Consider the following 19,504-nt stretch of genomic DNA (forward strand, 5'->3'; position numbering starts at 1 on the left):
TTGGTCATTACCTCACATCAGACGCCTTGGAGACATAATTCAGCCTGACAGTTGGATTCTAGCTTTGACAGCCTCAAACTTGTTGAGTTTTCTCTAAATACTTGCCACTGCAATGAGTTAAACATCCCCCGGAGGCACCGCGGAGTTTTCCTTTTGAACAAACACCCGAGGGACGCCAAGCTGGGACTGCACAAGGAACTGGAGGTCTTACGGAGAGGGCTGTTTGGGTTTATCTAATGGTACAATGGGTAATTTCTTCTGCCACTGCAGAGGGAGGGGGGAAAAAGAGGGATGAAAAGAGAGAAGGGAGTATGTTTAAGAGAGAATCTTTATCTGGGCTTAATTTCCCATGCTCTAGCAGAGTGGAGGATTTTTTTGCTGTACAGATCTCTTTTGTCAGATCCTACCTACCCATGGAAGACCCAGGGGCACTCTAACATACGCATCACCTAGATTTGCCTTCCAGCCCACTTTTCTCCAGCGATTGCACCCTCTCCCCGCTGGCTTCTTTGTGTAGAAGAGACGAGTGAGCATTTTGGAAATCAAATCTCAGTTTGTCGGAGTAAAACTGGAGCAGACTTCAATTTGAATAGATTTATTTCTACATAATTGTTCTGAGCACATGCATGCACAAAACCTTCTTTTTATGCATTCTGCCTGGTTGTGATGCAAAATGAGGCTGAACGGGAGACACTGAGAGAGAGATGTTGAGTACAGAACCTCGGCTGTACCACTGAGAATCCCTCCAGAATGGAACCATCTACTTAAACGCAATGATTGATTAAACAGTACTTCAATTACGTGGTGAAATGGGGTTCTTTACCTCCCCGCTAACATTATTATAGCTTATTTGTTTTCATGCGGTCAAAATCTCATCCTGAGAGGCCCGAGCCCTCGAACAAAGTGTGGCTGGTCTCTGAAGGCCGAACCACTTTGCAAGAGAGAATTCAGACAGGTACAATAGTCATCATTGTCAAAAAGGGAGTGCACAACACTGCTGGGACAAAGGAAGGTGCTGGTGAAAACACGAGGTGAGTGGAACAGGCTGAGGTAGAGAGAGAAGGGGGACTAGGGGGGAAAGCAGAGGGAGGGATGCGAGGTTGAAGAGAGTCCCAAAGCACCCTGCCAGTGATGACCAGAGTGTCCATCAGCGAGGTCTCAGGGGTGCCCACTGAAACAGCAGCGCTGGCAGAACTAGAAAACACCCACCCTGGGAAAGTGCTTTTTCTCCCGCCAGACGCTGAATGATGGATTGGGCCGGCCGGTGCACACAATGCATTTGTGAAGAGAAATAGAGAGGAGGGGGCGTGGGGATGCAGGCAAGGTCTGTCAGAAAAACACTTCCACTTTACTCCTAGAATGCACTAAAATATTTAAGAGTTCGATATTTATTTCATTATTCCACACATCGGATGTGAGAATGGACATACACACAAATGGAAGCGTGCAACAAAAGGTTTAAGGTCACATGCTCGTCTGTACCCTGACGTGACTGCAGTAAAGACAAAGACAAAAATGAATATGAATAAACAAGTTTACCGTGTTTTCGCACAGCAAAATGGCAAAATTAAACACTAAGATTAAACACTTTGAATGGCATCCGAGGGGCTTAGGAAGTTGGGAGTAGATTTCCGCAGTGGCCACGTTGAGTTTTTCTTCCTGGATGATGGAAATGCTTCTGTTGAGAGTTACACACCAACCACACCTGCCAACCTCCAGAGTCAACAGTATTGATTAAACCTCTGCATCCTCTCAAATCCATCCCCATTTCCTTTGAAGGCAAAACTCATCCTTGATATCTGCCAACAGCTTACTTACTTAGGGATTTCTTCCTTTCCATCTAGGTTGTATTAATTAATGCATGCTTTTCTTAAATTAGCCCTCTGAGGAGCTTTAACTCAAATTCCTGTATTTATAGAAGTAATAGGTTGAAAAAAATGGCTAAACTGAAATAATTATGCAGTCCAACACTTTGCTTTGAGAATAAACTGAGAGAAACCTGATGAAATATGAATGTGCATTGGGTGCAAAGATAGTTAAATATTTACAATCCTGTGTTAGTCCACAACCCCAGTAAAAATGCTAGTCAACTGCAATAATTGCCTTACTGCAAAACTTTGAGCTTGATTCATGCATTCAGAGTGTTATACAAGTTCAGAATGCTTTCCTTTAAAAAAAATTATGTACAACCATTAAAAATATATATTTTTCAAACTGCTGGTACACTCCGTACAATCCCGTATCTTACATTTTTCTGTTTAATGTAATCAGACAGGTAGTTGCAGTTAAGAAAGGGCGCAATGCAGTAAGATGGTGAGGGAGCCCCCTGAGGGACTGATCTTATATCAGGAGTCTGTATATTTCCATGCTAAAGAGGCTATTCAAACCCACCAATGCTTGAATTATTAAAGACACTGTATGTTTTTCAAAGCCTTGATTTAGCTTTTTAAGGGGTGGGATATGTGCCGCGTTGCTAGTGCTGCGGTCAGGGTTTGTGGATGGCAGGGAGTGGAGGGAGGACTGGAGTGGGGGTGTGGGGGGCTATCAGGAACTAAATTGTTTCTGTTTTCACTCCTCCCACTGCTGGACTCGTCTGCTAAAATGGCCTTTTACTTTCTAAGCATGCTTTTACTGCCTTTGAAGAGTTATTTTTGTTGATGAAAAAGATACGCCGCCTCGGTTAAAGCACACCCCGGCTATTCACAAGGTTGTTTAATACTTTCCCCTCAGTTTGGCTTATAAATTTAACATCAGTAAAGTATACCAGTGGTCTCATGCAGTAGTACAGGCTTCAAGCTAAGTGGCTGAGGCTGAGTGAGTGAGCGAAGGACAGACAGAAAAACGGAGAGCGAGAGAGGAAGAAAACGGTTTAACAGTGGTTGATCCTGTTGTGGAGTGGAGGAGTGCGTACTCACGCTTTTAAGACGCTAAAAGTCTTAAATTGGCTTTATCGATGACTCTCTTGATTCCTAGATACAGTACAGAGGCCTCACTTGTTAACAACTTGTATGTTAATGACTTGTATTAGAACTGATCAATCTACTTTGGATGCAAGCGTTTCCCATCGCTTTGAAGTGAATGCATTGATTGGTGAGAATATAACAGAATTAAACAATCGGTCCTCCTCGCTACTGAAAGAAGCTGCCTGTAAGCCTGCTTTCTTTTCTATTAATAGGAGAGAAAACACCATTGCAAGTAGAACACAGAACACCTTATTGGCATATAATTTCCATACACTGGTATGTGTTAGAAAGTATTTGGAAATCCAAACTTCACACAGAGAGCATTAATTTACTGCTATGGCCGCTTGAGGCTCGCTCCAAAAAGGAGTTAATCTCCATAGTCTCCCATGTTAAAATGTCCAACTTTACCAAATCAACATGCATATATCCTGGGTCACCTAGTTAAATTTTATTGAGACTCAAAGCTATACATTAGTGAGGGGTATGGTTGCTTTGAATAATAGGAAGGCACTGCTAGCTATCTGACGTGCATCACCTTGGGAAAAGAGTCACTAATCTGGACCTCTTGTTTGTATTATTTTTGCCCTACGATTAAAAGGCTCACACTGGGGTTAACCGTGATAGCCCATCCAACATTTACTTCACTTCTGATTACAGAACTTGTATCATTCTAGCACTGAATGTTACCCTTTTAGCACTAATTAGCACTTATCTATATCTGTTTGATGTGACCATAGAGTTTATGGATGAACCTTGCTAACCAAGCCTCATGGTTGTCCACAAATGAAAGGGTGCTATCATGGCAGCTCTGTCTATCTTTTATATGCAGTCTAGATAACTGAAGAATCTTTCACTCAAGTTGCCTCTAAAAAATGCTAACGTTTCTCTCCTTGATAGCCTCATACAAAGGGCTATTGTTTGCTATCACGTACTTAGCCCCAAGTAAGCAAATAATGCAGTTTCCCATAACAGGGACTAAGACACCAAGCTCAAACTATGAAAAAATATTCATGACCTAAAGTCTACAAGATTTAACATATTTCCAGCAGGTACTGTACTATTTGTAATGTAGTTACTTATGATAATAAATAACACCAATTGCTGTTCTTGGATACCAGACATCCCCTTTACTTCCACATAAAGATGTTCAAAATCTATGGTTTTTTTGTTGTTTTTTTAAAAAACCTGGTATAAGTGTCATACCCTGGGCATACATGGATATAATCTACACTGTTGCCACTACCGCCACATGCTGCTCTGCGTATTTTAGTTCAGGGGGAAAATGAGGATGCTGTTTATGGATGCGATTCCAGGTGGAATATTGCTGGTGTATTGCCCACCAAACAGATGTCTCCCCTGAATTAGTTACCTCTGGAGCCTCGCTGAATACCAAATGAGGGGGAAGATACAAGTTGTGCCCAGTTCTGATTTATTCATCCGGGCTATACCTCATGCCTAGACAACAGCATGAAAATCAATGGCATCTGTTACTCATTTATGGTATAAAGTATACAGTGAGTATACAGCAGTATACTATATATGGCAATTGCATGCTTTATTGATTTGTCTCCTGTAAAGATATCATAGATAAATAAATGATTGTGACTTGAATTAAAGTTGTTGCTGCTGTTTTTGACACCACACTGCTGGGATTTAAATGACCGCAAGGAAATCTCACCAAAACAAAAAGGTTGCAGTTGTATTGCAGTGGCATGACGAGGTGGTCTAGGTTTGTCTGTTCAATCACTGCTCAGTTACATCATTTCCTCTCTTAAAGTGGGAGGGCAAGAAAACAAGAGGAACTCATGATATCACCCCCTCTCATCCTCTTCCTCCCCCTCCTGCTCCTCCTTTAGCCGTCCGCGCGGCCCAGCCTTTCTTTATTGATAGTGGAATGCTTGACAAAGGAGGGTAATTAAAGCAATACTGCCGGTTGGGTTTCATTGATAAAGATTGGAGCCGATGCACCTCTCTGTGGTGTGTCAGCAGCAGAGAGCTCCCGTCCCCTGGATCCCTCATTCGCCTTTCATCTCCCCCACTCAGCCATGAAAAATTCATCCAAGACCTCCAGAAATATTTATTGTAAAATCTTAGGGAGAAGTGGTAGCACTGAAAAATTTATGGCCTTATTCGCCTCCAACAGCTGTGGACCCCTTAATTAATTTGATTGCTCACATTACACAATAAATTCGTTTATACAATATTTATCCGTCCTTTTCTTCAACTTGGTCTAATCAATCAGACATACAGACAAAGCTAGTGTGTTTTTTAGCCTTATTTCACATTATATGTATTTCTATTTCAAACTTCATTATCCTCCAATATTTTTTCTTTCCCATAATGCCGCTGTTTAAAGACTTTAAAGTGCAGCTGTAATTATAACAATAACCACAAAAAACCTCTTTAAATTCATTATATTCAATAGCAAAAGGTTAAAAATGGGAAAAGTGTGCACACTTTTAAACTCAATTTTAATAATACCATTTTCTTTTAATTCTCTTACTGTTTGTTAGAATATTTTAAAGCAAATAACCTTATTAAATCAGAGATTAACCTTTTTTTTTTAAACATAGCATGATATTTTTTGTCTGGTATCTCTCTCTCTCTCTCCATATATATATATATATATATATATATATATATATATATATATATAAAACTGAATGTGCACACATCTGGAGAATGTTAAAACCTGAAAATGTTGTGCAACTTTTTAGACGGTTTCTTTGAAATTGTGTGCAATGGTGTGAAAAAGTGGGCAACAGTTTTTAAAGTACTTTGCTTTCTTTTGCTGTTACCCAATTAGCAGTGAATCTATACAGACATGGGCAGTGCACACAGCCAATTGCCTGTGCAGACATTATTACACAATAAGAAACGATTATTACTGCATTATTGATAAATTAAAACTCCAATATGTTTAGGTCCTATGTGTATAAGGGAAGTCCAAAATAAAACATGGAATGAGTGAATATCACCTTCTTCTTTGAAAAAAAAACGAAATTTTTAAAGATGGGGTCAAAATGAGAGGTTTTTCCATGGAGTAAATGGACTATTGCAACATTATGTAAGATTAAAATATTAACTTTTTCATATGTTTTTCGATGGTAGGTGTTCTCATAATAACTATCACGACTTTATACTGCTTCCTACTAGAATTATTTTACACTGTTCAAAGTTTATCTTTCTTCTTTTAGATGGAAAGCTTGAAACACATCAGCTGGGACTTTTGTTTGTAATGGTGTCTGGTGTCAGTCATGTTGCTTTGCTGTTGTTTAAATGCATCACCACAACTAATGTAATGGGAATGTATAATATAGGACAGCCCTTTCATTCAGCATTGTATAGCTTCTGTATCTCATCATCAATCAAGCAACATTACAGCCTAAACCAAAAACTTGGGATGATGTGAAACCCCCGTAATTGCTTTGCCTCTTTAGAATTTGTCATTTTGTTTCTGATTCACAAAGACAAAATAATACTTTTCAAGAATCACTTTGTCGTAAGTTTTTCTCCACGCATTCATATGAGCAGCAACCAATCTGTAAGAAGCCATGACAGCTAGTAACAGCTAGTAACAGCTCCATGTGACAGGTGTCTTCCTCCAGTATGTAATCACAGTGTGAGGACCCATGCTGTGCAAAACAGACAACAGCAGTTTTTATAATGATGGAATACCCACGGTGTGCAGACTTTAAACAAGCACTCTTGAGGATGCCTCGGATGGACTTTTGAATTGCGTTTTTAAGTCAACAGCAGCGGCATGAAAAGCACAACCTGGTAATAACACACTGTCTTCTAAAGGTTGAATTTGCAGTTAGTGAACTGGAGCAGATGAGATATAATAGGACCTATCTGGCAATTCATTACCTGTGGACCCAAGTATTCAGTCTTGTTGCCCACTGAGACTTGGTACCGATCCAGTCCTGCACCAGATGTAAGCCTGAGGGGAGTGCTGGGTCAGGGTTAATGGCTATAGCATAGTATCATGTTCTTCTCTGTTGAAGTCCACCCTCTCGCCCTGCCAACAGGGCTCAGAGGTCAGCGGGGACATTAGTCTCGGCCCTATTCTTCATTAGCCTTGCTAATTACAGGGCTCCTCTACAGGGATGTCAGCTCATGCCTGGGACAAGGCTTGCACTCTTCTGCCTCCTGTCTTCACTTTACACCACCACAGGCCCTGCCATATGCCGAGCTCTGATGTGGTTATATAAAAGAGGCACTTATTCTTGACTCGCTGCTTCTTCAGCTAGTTCAGATGTACAGTATGTCAAGCCAACAAATATCCGCACCTAAAATAACTTACTGGACTGAGATCTCTGACACGAAGCCCCAGAATTTTGCACGCTGACAGACTCTATTTTCTGCTAAGAGAAAGCTCTCTTACGGGTCCTTTGCAGTGCTATCGATGGAAGGGTGGCCTGTGACATTGCCTTTGGCCTCCATCGTCTGTTGTTGTTATGTGTAAGATGGCTCTCCCGGCGCTGCATGGCAGTGCTCTGAGGAGTAGCGCTGCCTGCTGGGTGAGGTGTCAGAATGATGATTGCTTTCTGACCTTGGCCCGCTCTCCATTACATCCATAATGAAACCTGCACTTCCTCTGCAGATGCTTCTAAATGGTAAAAGGTGCCTTCCTGTATGTCTTTGTCTTTGATTTCACGTGGTCACTGGCATTTGATCCTTAACGCGTTTTCTCTTTTGGTGACCATTCACCTCTTTGACCTGCCTTCATGGCACTGGAGTTGGGTGCCCTACGTGGTTCATTCATCTGTGGCTTTGTCTGTGGCTCTTTGATTAGGTGTTGTGAACAGGTAGGAGGGACCTTTAAGACCACCTCATCTCTGAGGAGCAAGCCTGTGACCTTAATGTGGAAGACTAACCTTGCCGTAATTCAAAGAGTACCTTCTCCCACGTAAACAGAATACAGAAATTTCACCTGCTGGTGGTGCCATCATTTCAATGGAAATAAATAATTTTTTGTACTAACAGTCATTTTATATGATCATAATTCCATAACTGCAGATTGGTATTTGTGTTATTCTGTACAGTGGGGCAAAAAAGTATTTAGTCAGCCACCGATTGTGCAAGTTCCCCCACTTAAAATGATGACAGAGGTCAGTAATTTGCACCAGAGGTACACTTCAACTGTGAGAGACAGAATGTGAAAAAAAAAAATCCATGAATCCACATGGTAGGATTTGTAAAGAATTTATTCGTAAATCAGGGTGGAAAATAAGTATTTGGTCAATAACAAAAATACAACTCAATACTTTGTAACATAACCTTTGTTGGCAATAACAGAGGTCAAACGTTTACTATAGGTCTTTACCAGGTTTGCACACACAGTAGCTGGTATTTTGGCCCATTCCTCCATGCAGATCTTCTCGAGAGCAGTGATGTTTTGGGGCTGTCGCCGAGCAACACGGACTTTCAACTCCCGCCACAGATTTTCTATGGGGTTGAGGTCTGGAGACTGGCTAGGCCACTCCAGGACTTTCAAATGCTTCTTACGGAGCCACTCCTTTGTTGCCCGGGCGGTGTGTTTTGGATCATTGTCATGTTGGAAGACCCAGCCTCGTTTCATCTTCAAAGTTCTCACTGATGGAAGGAGGTTTTGGCTCAAAATCTCACGATACATGGCCCCATTCATTCTGTCCTTAACACGGATCAGTCGTCCTGTCCCCTTGGCAGAAAAACAGCCCCATAGCATGATGTTTCCACCCCCATGCTTCACAGTAGGTATGGTGTTCTTGGGATGCAACTCAGTATTCTTCTTCCTCCAAACACGACAAGTTGAGTTTATACCAAAAAGTTCTACTTTGGTTCCATCTGACCACATGACATTCTCCCAATCCTCTGCTGTATCATCCATGTGCTCTCTGGCAAACTTCAGACGGGCCTGGACATGCACTGGCTTCAGCAGCGGAACACGTCTGGCACTGCGGGATTTGATTCCCTGCCGTTGTAGTGTGTTACTGATGGTGACCTTTGTTACTTTGGTCCCAGCTCTCTGCAGGTCATTCACCAGGTCCCCCCGTGTGGTTCTGGGATCTTTGCTCACCGTTCTCATGATCATTTTGACCCCACGGGATGAGATCTTGCGTGGATTATCAGTGGTCTTGTATGTCTTCCATTTTCTGATGATTGCTCCCACAGTTGATTTTTTCACACCAAGCTGCTTGCCTATTGTAGATTCACTCTTCCCAGTCTGGTGCAGGTCTACAATACTTTTCCTGGTGTCCTTCGAAAGCTCTTTGGTCTTGGCCATGGCGGAGTTTGGAGTCTGACTGTTTGAGGCTGTGGACAGGTGTCTTTTATACAGATGATGAGTTCAAACAGGTGCCATTCATACAGGTAACGAGTGGGGGACAGAAAAGCTTCTTACAGAAGACGTTACAGGTCTGTGAGAGCCAGAGATTTTCCATGTTTGAGGTGACCAAATACTTATTTTCCACCCTAATTTACGAATAAATTCTTTACAAATCCTACCATGTGAATTCATGGATTTTTTTTTCACATTCTGTCTCTCACAGTTGAAGTGTACCTCTGGTGCAAATTACTGACCTCTGTCATCATTTTAAGTGGGGGAACTTGCACAATCGGTGGCTGACTAAATACTTTTTTGCCCCACTGTATGTTGCATGAAAGAATTCATGAAAAAATGTAAAATGATGCAGGTACTTACAGAGCGCTGTATGTGCTCTGACACATACAGGGCAGAACACTCTTTTTTTTCTGTTTATGAGAAAATAGAAAATTTGAATAATTTATGAGCATGATTTATTGTGTCATATTTGATATGTCATCTATCTATGGCACTTCATTGGTCACAGCATTTTTTTTTGTCTTACAGGCAAAAAAGAAATATTAGCAGAATTGATTTTTTTCTTTTTTCTTTTTTTTTTTTTTTTTGCCTTGTGGCAAAATTAATATCAAGAGAATTGGTTGTAGACTTAAAAATAAGAATATCCCATTTTTTATTTCAAATATTTCCTAAGATGGCACAATCTTATTAAAAAAATGGAAAATATGAACTTTTATGCATTTATTTATTGGTCACAGAACATCTTCCTATTGTAATTTATTCATGAGTCACAGTTGAGGATGAAACAGGGTCACTACTGTATCTGTCCACTGCCAGCAGAGGGTGAAAGACGTGTCCAAGCACCAGTTTGTTTCAGTAAAGTATTGATGAAATTTAGGAAGAAATCTTAAAAACAGGAAATATTTATCAAGTTATCATTTATCAACTGTCGAATAAGCTTCAGGTAAATGCTACTGTGAAGCATAGCAGTTTGAATTTCTGTTAGCTAATTAAACCAAACTACAGCTAGCTACTAGCTACCACCAGCCACTGAACGTGACCAACTATGCTTTCTGTGACAGCCTTTGTTCTTATAATGATGCAACTAATATCTCTATGTTACTTCTTTAAATGATAGGATCTTTTATTTTACATCTGTCATTAACATAAGCTTCCTATTTTTAATTTTTAATAGAAGCGGACAGTAGGTCACTTGCTGCCTGTGTATGTTGCCTTCTTGTGCTCTTAAAAACTGAAGGAAGAGAGATAGAGTGGTTATTAACAAGTGAGAAAGTGGAAAAGGGAGCTTTCTAGCAGCACAGAGGTACCATCCCATAACTTCTCTGCACATAGGCCTGTCTGAAAAGTCCCATTGATCAGCTCAGAGTCTCTTGTTCAGCACTAACCGCTATCCCTCATCCCAAACTGTCACAAAGCCATCAAGATCAAATCCCGCTTCTACATGGCAGGCCTGAGAGTGCGTTTCCCTCTGATACCATACAACCCCAATAGACAGGGGAGCAATAGAAAGAGCCCAGTGGAAAACTAGAACTGCTGCCACATCTTTGGCAACCATTACTGACTTTTTTTGTGACATGGTTTTTGATATGTCACCTTCTGATCTGATGCGGGTTTCTGCTGGTCTCGCCTCAAGGGGTCGGGGGGTAGGCTGCGCTTGCAGAAAAGTCGGCGAGAAAACGAGCACTTTGCATTCAATTGCTCCCCGTTTGGTAGTTCTTTCCCCGCCGCTTGTGAGGAAGAGAGCAGACAAACAGATATCCAGAGGAGCTTTCTCTCCTTTTTCATCCCCGTTGTCAAGTTAATTTACAGCAGAGTCTTCCTGGATGCAGGATGCCATGTGAGTTATTGATTATTTTCCTCCTGCTCTCAGAGCCATCATCCTGAGCCTTGATGGAACAATGAGGGAGGGTTGGGCCCCAGAGGAGTGGTATGTACATCTCTGTACACACCACTTTACACTTGTAGTCAGTGTCGGGAACATACAGCAGAATTCAATTTACACTGCTTTTAGACAAATGTAAACATACCGCATGCAATGCACAAGTGCAAATCTCAGTGGTCTAAGGTCATCTGACGCAGACAAGCAGGAATCTGATATGACTTCAACTAAAGAATGTGTAAATTACAAAGGAAAAGACATGTTTTATGAAAAGTAAATTCGCAAAACAATAGCTGTGAAAACACTTTTGGTTTGACAGTTCTTACTGGACTGTAATTTGATGACAGCGATGTGATTGCATTGAAACCGGCATCCACGCATGGAGAAAATGACACATTCATATCTGTATAGAATGACTGCCTTGTTCATTTAGAAATGAGTAAATGAATTCTTTTTCTGGAGAATGTTAAATTGAGAGGGTATCACGGGAACAAATGAGGCTAAGTTTCTGGAGGAAAGTGAGGAGGTGTGACCTGGTGGAGCTCTGTCAGAAAGTCAAAAAGCCTCCCTGACTCAACTAATCCCTTTGCCTATGAAGTACTCCCTCCTGTGATTAACTGTCTAATGAACATGCACAAAGACAGCAATGAAATAGGTCAGAATAATGCTTCTTAGGCAGTTTGATAAGGCTCCTGATCCTTATCCTCTGATGTTGTGAACATTCAAAATTCTTCCACCCATCCGGTGAAGCCAAACATTTAACCAAAAGATCATCCACGCATCCATAATAAAAAAAAGAAAACACTTACATCACTTTAAGTCCATGGTGCTGTACTTTAAGTTGACTTTCTACTTGAAAATTGCTAAAGGAATTCTAGTTTTAAGCATCTATTGTCTATTAAATGATCTTTTTTTTCAGATTACAACATGGTTTAGTTTGCGCCATGGTTGTATACTGTATAGCATTTCTCTTCTCAGTCTGTGGTTGACAAAAGTGTTTGCTAACCGTTGGCTTAATCAGTTTTATACTGTGTCATCAAAAGAAAATCAAACAGAGGGATTGGTGCTTTTGATGTGAACAGATTAAACCATCAAAGATTTTAATTGTTCCTAAAACGCTTTCAGATCTTTAGTATTCCCTTTGCTGAGACCGTCTTCCATCTGTCTCCCAAACGTTGCACCATGAAGGGAAGGGGGATGCAACCACATGCTGGCATACACACAGGACAAATGTAAGGCTCCAATAATTATGATCTACTCATTCATCAGAGAGTAAAGTTCTCCTACTGATATAAATATATCAACTATTAATTGGCTGTTAAGCTAAAGATCAGATGACAAACACATCGTCTTTGATTAATTCTCGTCACATTAGCACAGGAGCATCATTAAGAACAAATTCCAAATATGAATCAATTACCTGTAACCAGGGTTCGTGTTGCATTTAAGGACCTTAGCTGATAGATATGGTAGGGTCTGCAGCATAAATATGGGCATGTATATATGTATACATATGTGTTTTTATACGCATTTGTAAATTCGTGGATATATGGATTTCTTGTAATCTGTTTCACCTGGAAGACAAAATATAGCAGCAGACTGAAACAAGAAACCATCACAAATCCAACATTTCCATCACATTTCCATTCTTTGTAAAATTACTGCTCTTCTAATGACTATGTCTTCCTATATCCTATTCTTCTTAACCATTTTAAGCACTAAAAGCTCGCTACCTTGACAAACCAACTTGTAATGGATGCAAACTGGCATTATATATATATATATATATATATATAAAAAAAAAACACCCAGCACGCCCCTGCGGGCGGTTTATCCTTCAAGCTCGGGTCCTCTACCAGAGGCCTGGGAGCTTGAGGGTCCTGCGCAGTATCTTAGCTGTTCCCAGGACTGCGCTCTTCTGGACAGAGATCTCCGATGTTATTCCCGGGATCTGCTGGAGCCACTCGCCTAGCTTGGGAGTCACCGCACCTAGTGCTCCGATTACCACGGGGACCACCGTTACCTTCACCCTCCACATCCTCTCGAGCTCTTCTCTGAGCCCTTGGTATTTCTCCAGCTTCTCGTGTTCCTTCTTCCTGATATTGCTGTCATTCGGAACCGCTACATCGATCACTACGGCCGTCTTCTTCTGTTTGTCTACCACCACTATGTCCGGTTGGTTAGCCACCACCATTTTGTCCGTCTGTATCTGGAAGTCCCACAGGATCTTAGCTCGGTCATTCTCCACCACCCTTGGGGGCATCTCCCATTTTGACCTCGGGACTTCTAGGTTATACTCGGCACAGATGTTCCTGTACACTATGCCGGCCACTTGGTTATGGCGTTCCATGTATGCCTTGCCTGCTAGCATCTTGCACCCTGCTGTTATGTGCTGGATTGTCTCTGGGGCATCTTTACACAGCCTGCACCTGGGGTCTTGCCTGGTGTGATAGACCCCAGCCTCTATGGATCTTGTACTCAGAGCTTGTTCTTGTGCTGCCATGATTAGTGCCTCTGTGCTGTCTTTCAGTCCAGCTTTGTCCAGCCACTGGTAGGATTTCTGGATATCAGCCACCTCCTCTATCTGCCGGTGGTACATACCGTGCAGGGGCCTGTCCTTCCATGATGGTTCCTCGTCTCCCTCCTCTTTCTTGGGTTTCTGCTGCCTGAGGTATTCACTGAGCACTCGGTCAGTTGGGGCCATCTATATATATATATATATATATATATATATATATATATATATTTTTTTTTTTTTTTTTTTTACCAGCATTTAAAAAAGTTCTATACTTGGAATAAATTTTGACGAACCTGAACTTCAAATGAAGAAGACGATAACACTTTAAAATCCTTTATTCGTGATTTGCTGCATAATTAGCACACAGATTAACACAGACACCCAGTTTTGACACTATGTTCAAACAGTTCTGAACATATGGGTATTTTCTACATTTTGAAGTCGTGACATTCTTAGCCTAACTACAGCGCTGGCCTGACCATGAACACACCACAGATGAATGTTTTGACATTTCTGTTCATACACAAGTTAAACAAGATGCACCGTGTGAATTATTCAGCCTTAGATGTGTTGGTGGGTGAGATTGTTTTTTTAAACCCACCCTCTTCTAAACCTGAAGCACATTCTGATTCTAGCTCTTACTTATAGAAAAGCTGAACTCAGCTGTACGTGCTTATACACTCAGCTTTTTCAACAATCACTTTTAGATGCCTGCAGTAGTGCACTAATTTTAGTCATTTTTGTGCTGAAACCAGGCTTCTGATTGGGTTATGGGTTATGGTTATATTACATTAACTGACTGCTGAGATCTAAAATGTTATTTAAACCACACAAATTATGAAAACTACATTTATTTAAAAATTTATATATAATGATTCATTTTTTATGGCACACTGTGATAAGACATATACCCGAAACCTGCAGACTTTTAACTTATTGAGTAAAAATTAAAATGACAGCATAGCTGCAAAGCTAGAGTTCTACTGCCAACAAAAGTTCACAAATAGAAAAAAAAAAACCTGAAACATTTACTTATAGCAATACATTTTGCTTTCAATTGTGAGGTGCACAAAAACTTTACTAATAACTCTGCTTTTTACCATTTTTTCCACTTTTCCAAATAAACCAGATGAATCTAAATGTTTGTTTACAACCTGTTGAATAATTAGTCCCACTGAACTTGTTTTTTTCCCCAACACAATCAAGAACAACAAGTTGTAACGGTTTACCATAAACGTACATACCTGAAATTGATACTGATCTGAAGAGCCAATGAGAACTCTTCCTGTAGTTTAAAAAAATATCACTATGACTGTGATGTCTGCTACCCTTTCCCACTTCTATACAAGAGCCAAATTGGGGCAATTAGGAACGTAAAAGTTGCTGTAGTGGTAGAAGTGCCAAAACTTTGTGCTGGCAGTAATCTTGGCTTCACAGTGGGTCTTGGCCTCGGCTTCAACCTCTGTCTTTTATCTTCCCTTTGTCGGCGTAGCAGCGTTGAAACAGAGATTCTGCGCGTCTCCTCCCTCCTCTGGTGTGACTCCACAAAGATGATTGCCTTCTAGTAACAAGCCTCTGCCCCGCATCACCGCTACCATCACCACTGTACCTCACCCCACCTCTCTCCCCCTTTCTCCTTCTTCCTTGTTCCCTAGCTCTATGCTTAGCAAACATCAAAGGGACCTATCATACCCCAATGGTTTAAATCTTTTAACAGGGAATAACAGCCGGAGTACATCCAGACCCCTCGCGTCCCACAGTCATGTCACCATGTGTTCCCGCAATGATCGCCAGGGGAGAGGCTCTGGCCGGGTGGAGATCTTTTTTGGTGGTGCGTGTTCTCTCTGCAGGACCGTGAGGGGGGCCCCAGCACTGTGATCAGGGGCCAGGCCGAATTCTGTTTGAAATGTGAATGGGCTAATTTTCATCAGCCTCCCTTGTGCTAGGGGAGGTCCCAGGTGCCACAGCATGCCAAGGGTCATCATTAGAGGACGGCTGCCTTCAAAAAAAGCAAAAAGCAAAAAAAAAAAAAATTATATATATATATATATATATATATATATATATATATATAGGCAGCATCTTGTGGCAGCGCTTCTGTTTCATTCTTTTAAGATTTCATTGTTAAATTCATAAACATTAATTAATAATAACAAAATGTATACAGCCCACATGCTGCCGGCTCCCACATCTTCAGTTTTTCTTTATCACATTTTCTTTCTTTCTTTTTATTTCACTCGCTGTTTTTTCCTTTGCTGGAGTATAAACAAACAAAATAGTGACTGAAAATGTGGAGACGACCTAGCTCGAGATATGGGGGGAGGTTCATTTCTGATTTGAAATTCAGACGGATTCTATGATCAAAGGAGGCTCAATATCTCTCAGCTGTTCAAAGGGACTTGTATAAAACAAATGTGATGTGACCAAGTGTTGAGGAGCACTCATTAAGAGCTAAAGCAGATAATGACAGGTAAGACGAGGAGATGGCGCCATGCTCTAATTCTCTCCCCCCACTGAACAGGCATTTGTTTGCTTTTGCGTGTGTTTTTTTGTGTCTTCCTCGCGCCTGCGTTTTTGTTGCTTTTGATATTGATTAGGGAGGGAATAGGAGAAGAGGTACACGAGGGTTTCAGACACCGCTATCCTGCTCCCTTTTGTCAGAGACAGCCCTTGAGTTCTTGCTGTTGTTCTCTGCCATGCACCAGCGCGGGGAGTTTGGGTTGCTTTGCACACAAAGTCACAAGGAGCTAAACGCCTCCCTTTAGGGTCTGCGGGGTATAAACTACCCCATTGTTTTCTCTTTTGTGTTGTTAGGAGAAGTGAGTGAATGTGAATTTTACGCCCACCTTGTCAAGGCTCCCTACACTGTAAAAAGTCTAACATGCAGTCATTCATTCAATCTAATAAGTGCCATTCAAAACAGAATAAAATCATTGATTTGATTGTGAAACCCTTTCTTTTTGCATTTTAAAATACCACTTTTGATTTGGATGAAACTAAATATCTGTACAAAGGACACAACGCAAAGTTTTTGATTTCTCTCAAAACATATATTCCTTTTCATGTTGAACAGATAATATCTTTAATTTGAGTCAAAGTGATTTGCACTTGAACACGCCCACCAGAAATAGACCGGGACCAATTTTTATTCTGCATGGCTGCTGGAAACATCGTGTCACATCTTTGATTAATTTCATCTGAAAATAAACGTAAGTAAAGCCAAGTGTGTTACAAAAGCTTTTATAATTTGTATTGCCAAAATTGCAGAAAATAACCCCATTTAAGCTGGGTCGACAGCCACCCCCAATTTTTGCATGATTGTAGCTGCTAGCTACAAGCTAGCTAGCTATCCGGCGCGACGTTAGAACTGGTTACCAGCAACCGACCATCACAGTCGGGAATGCAAGTTAGGCAAAAAGCCGTTTTTTACCAGTATACTAACTGGCTAGCGTTACCACGATGCATCGGTGGTGGATACAGCTAGCTAGCTTAAGTTCATAGTTCATAACATTCATAGTATAACTCCGTGCTCCGCTTCGTTTGAATTTTTCTGGTGAGCTCGCGGTTTCTAGACACAAGCTTGTGTTTGTGCGCGCACGTTTGTCTCTCTTCATATAAATATCTGTGTGTTATGTGTGTGTACACCGAGCGCAAAAGATAATTATTAATGTGCATGATTTAGAGACAGAAATAACAAGCCAGCATGTAAGATCAATGACATAAGACTAATTCCTTCAATTGACTTTCAGGCGCGGCTCTGAAAAATGTGCATTTTCTGAAGAAATTTTGATTTTAACAGCAAAAAACTGACCCTATGCCAAACTTAGTCGCTAATGGCTGGTCTGTAGACTGTTTGGTAAACCTAAATCAAATTATAGTACTAGCTTTTTATAAGGATGTGTATGTCATGTTACGTATTTCTTGGTTTTTCTATGTTATGTGTTTTATAGAGAAGTAACATTATTCTTTTTTTTCTGTATGCTTTCAGAACCACAGATCGCTCCATCCATTCCATGGCTGAAGCATACATTTTCATTTAATCTGAACAGGTATCATTTTGCATTTACACTGCACATCCTTTTTAAACATGTCATAATAATCTAGACCCTCCCTCATTATCCTCTCATTCACCTTGCTGATGTGTTGGCACTATTGTGTGCAATAATTGCTCTCTCGGCTTCACCCAGGTGTGTGCTCAGTGCTGGTTGTGTAGGGAGATGTGCCCCATTTCCCCTTTTCTAGTCTTTGTAATTGAAAAGCACTCTGAAAATCACTTTTGTAGTAGTAAGTAATATTGCTATTGCATTAGTTACATCCATTGTGTGAGTTAGTAAGAGATACTTGTCCACTAATTTCCTCTGTCCAGTTATAAATGCAGCAACATTTTCTATGGAGGGCAAAGGGAACATTTCATTTTGGTTGTGTCCTGTTATTTTGGAGTGTAACTACTTAAAGAGTAACTGAAGCCTAACAACTTGTTTTGCTTAGAAACTGTTATAATGGGTTTTTACAATGCAATCTTCCAGTTTTGGGCAGTTTTTGACATTTCTGTGTAAACTTGTTAAATTCTACCCTTTTTGGTCTAACTCTTACACATGGTTTACATTGGCCACAGGAACACTTCGAAGTGGTGTGCTTAGGAAAATCATACACTGTCAGCTGCTCCGCTGTTCATACCAGATGCATATTTCTCCACAATGGTCCAAAAGCGCTTCTGTTCATCTGTTTATTCAGAGCTAAACCCCCCCCCCAGTAACTGGCTTTGAGTAATAAAATACCTGTTTGAGACCAACCACTTGTCATTCATTCGGAAGCTACATTCATTTATATTTTTCCAAAATGATTTGGCGACCCCAAGAATTATCTCGCGACCCCAATTGGGGTTGGGACCCCAAGGTTGCGAATGTGTCTTAGAGACGATGCTGGTGACTGGCATGTACCGCTGACGTAGGCATGAACTGCTTTCAGCCAATCACAAAATTCAAATGCAATAGCCACCTTTCAACCCTAAGAGGGCAGCACTAAGACATTTTTAGACCAAAAAGTGTAGAATTTAACAAGTTTACATGAAATTGTAAAAGAAATGCCCAATAACTGAAAGGTTGCATAGGTAAAGACTCACTAATACAGTTTATAAGCAGAAAAAAGCTGTTTTGAGGGTGAATTGCTGTTTAAGTAGTGCGACGTGTCAATCACAGCTCAGCCTGCCACCCACATGAATGCTGATCCATCAGGCACCGCCCCCTTCTGAGGCATTTCTTCAAACAGAGTTTGACTAGGGATGTAATCTTGGGGGGGGGGGGAGAATTACTCTCAACACAAAAAGGAAAAGCCCTCCATTATTTTCTCATTCTCATACTGATGGAAAGGGGTGGTCAAATAAATTGTCATTGCAGCAGATGGACAAATTCATTTTTGGAATTCTATATATCGAACCAATACAAACATTACCTGTTTGGGAATTTAATATATTCCCTTTGTTTCCTCAGTTATTGGATGTGGAAATGCAAGGACTGCAGCCTGTCATTTTCAGGAAAATCTGAGCTACTACAACATTATCGACTTGATCATCGGTTTCATGGCAGGCACCGTCCTTACCCATGCATCCATGAAAATTGCCCCTGTTCATCCAGTACATGGAACGGTCTACAAAAACATCTAGCTAGGAACCATCTTTCTCAGGAGTCCACACAAAAAGCCTCTTCATTCAAGTGCTACATTTGTGACCACAATCAGCTTTCCACAGAGTATGATTTTTTTCAACATATCAATCAACATTTAAAAAGAAATGAACTTGTCTCTTGTATGTTTAATGGTTG

The sequence above is a fragment of the Diplotaxodon limnothrissa genome, linkage group LG23, assembly GCF_057381915.1.
Source record: "Diplotaxodon limnothrissa isolate DT_005_m linkage group LG23, D_limnothrissa_male_GT1.1, whole genome shotgun sequence".
Taxonomy (NCBI): Eukaryota; Metazoa; Chordata; class Actinopteri; order Cichliformes; family Cichlidae; genus Diplotaxodon; species Diplotaxodon limnothrissa.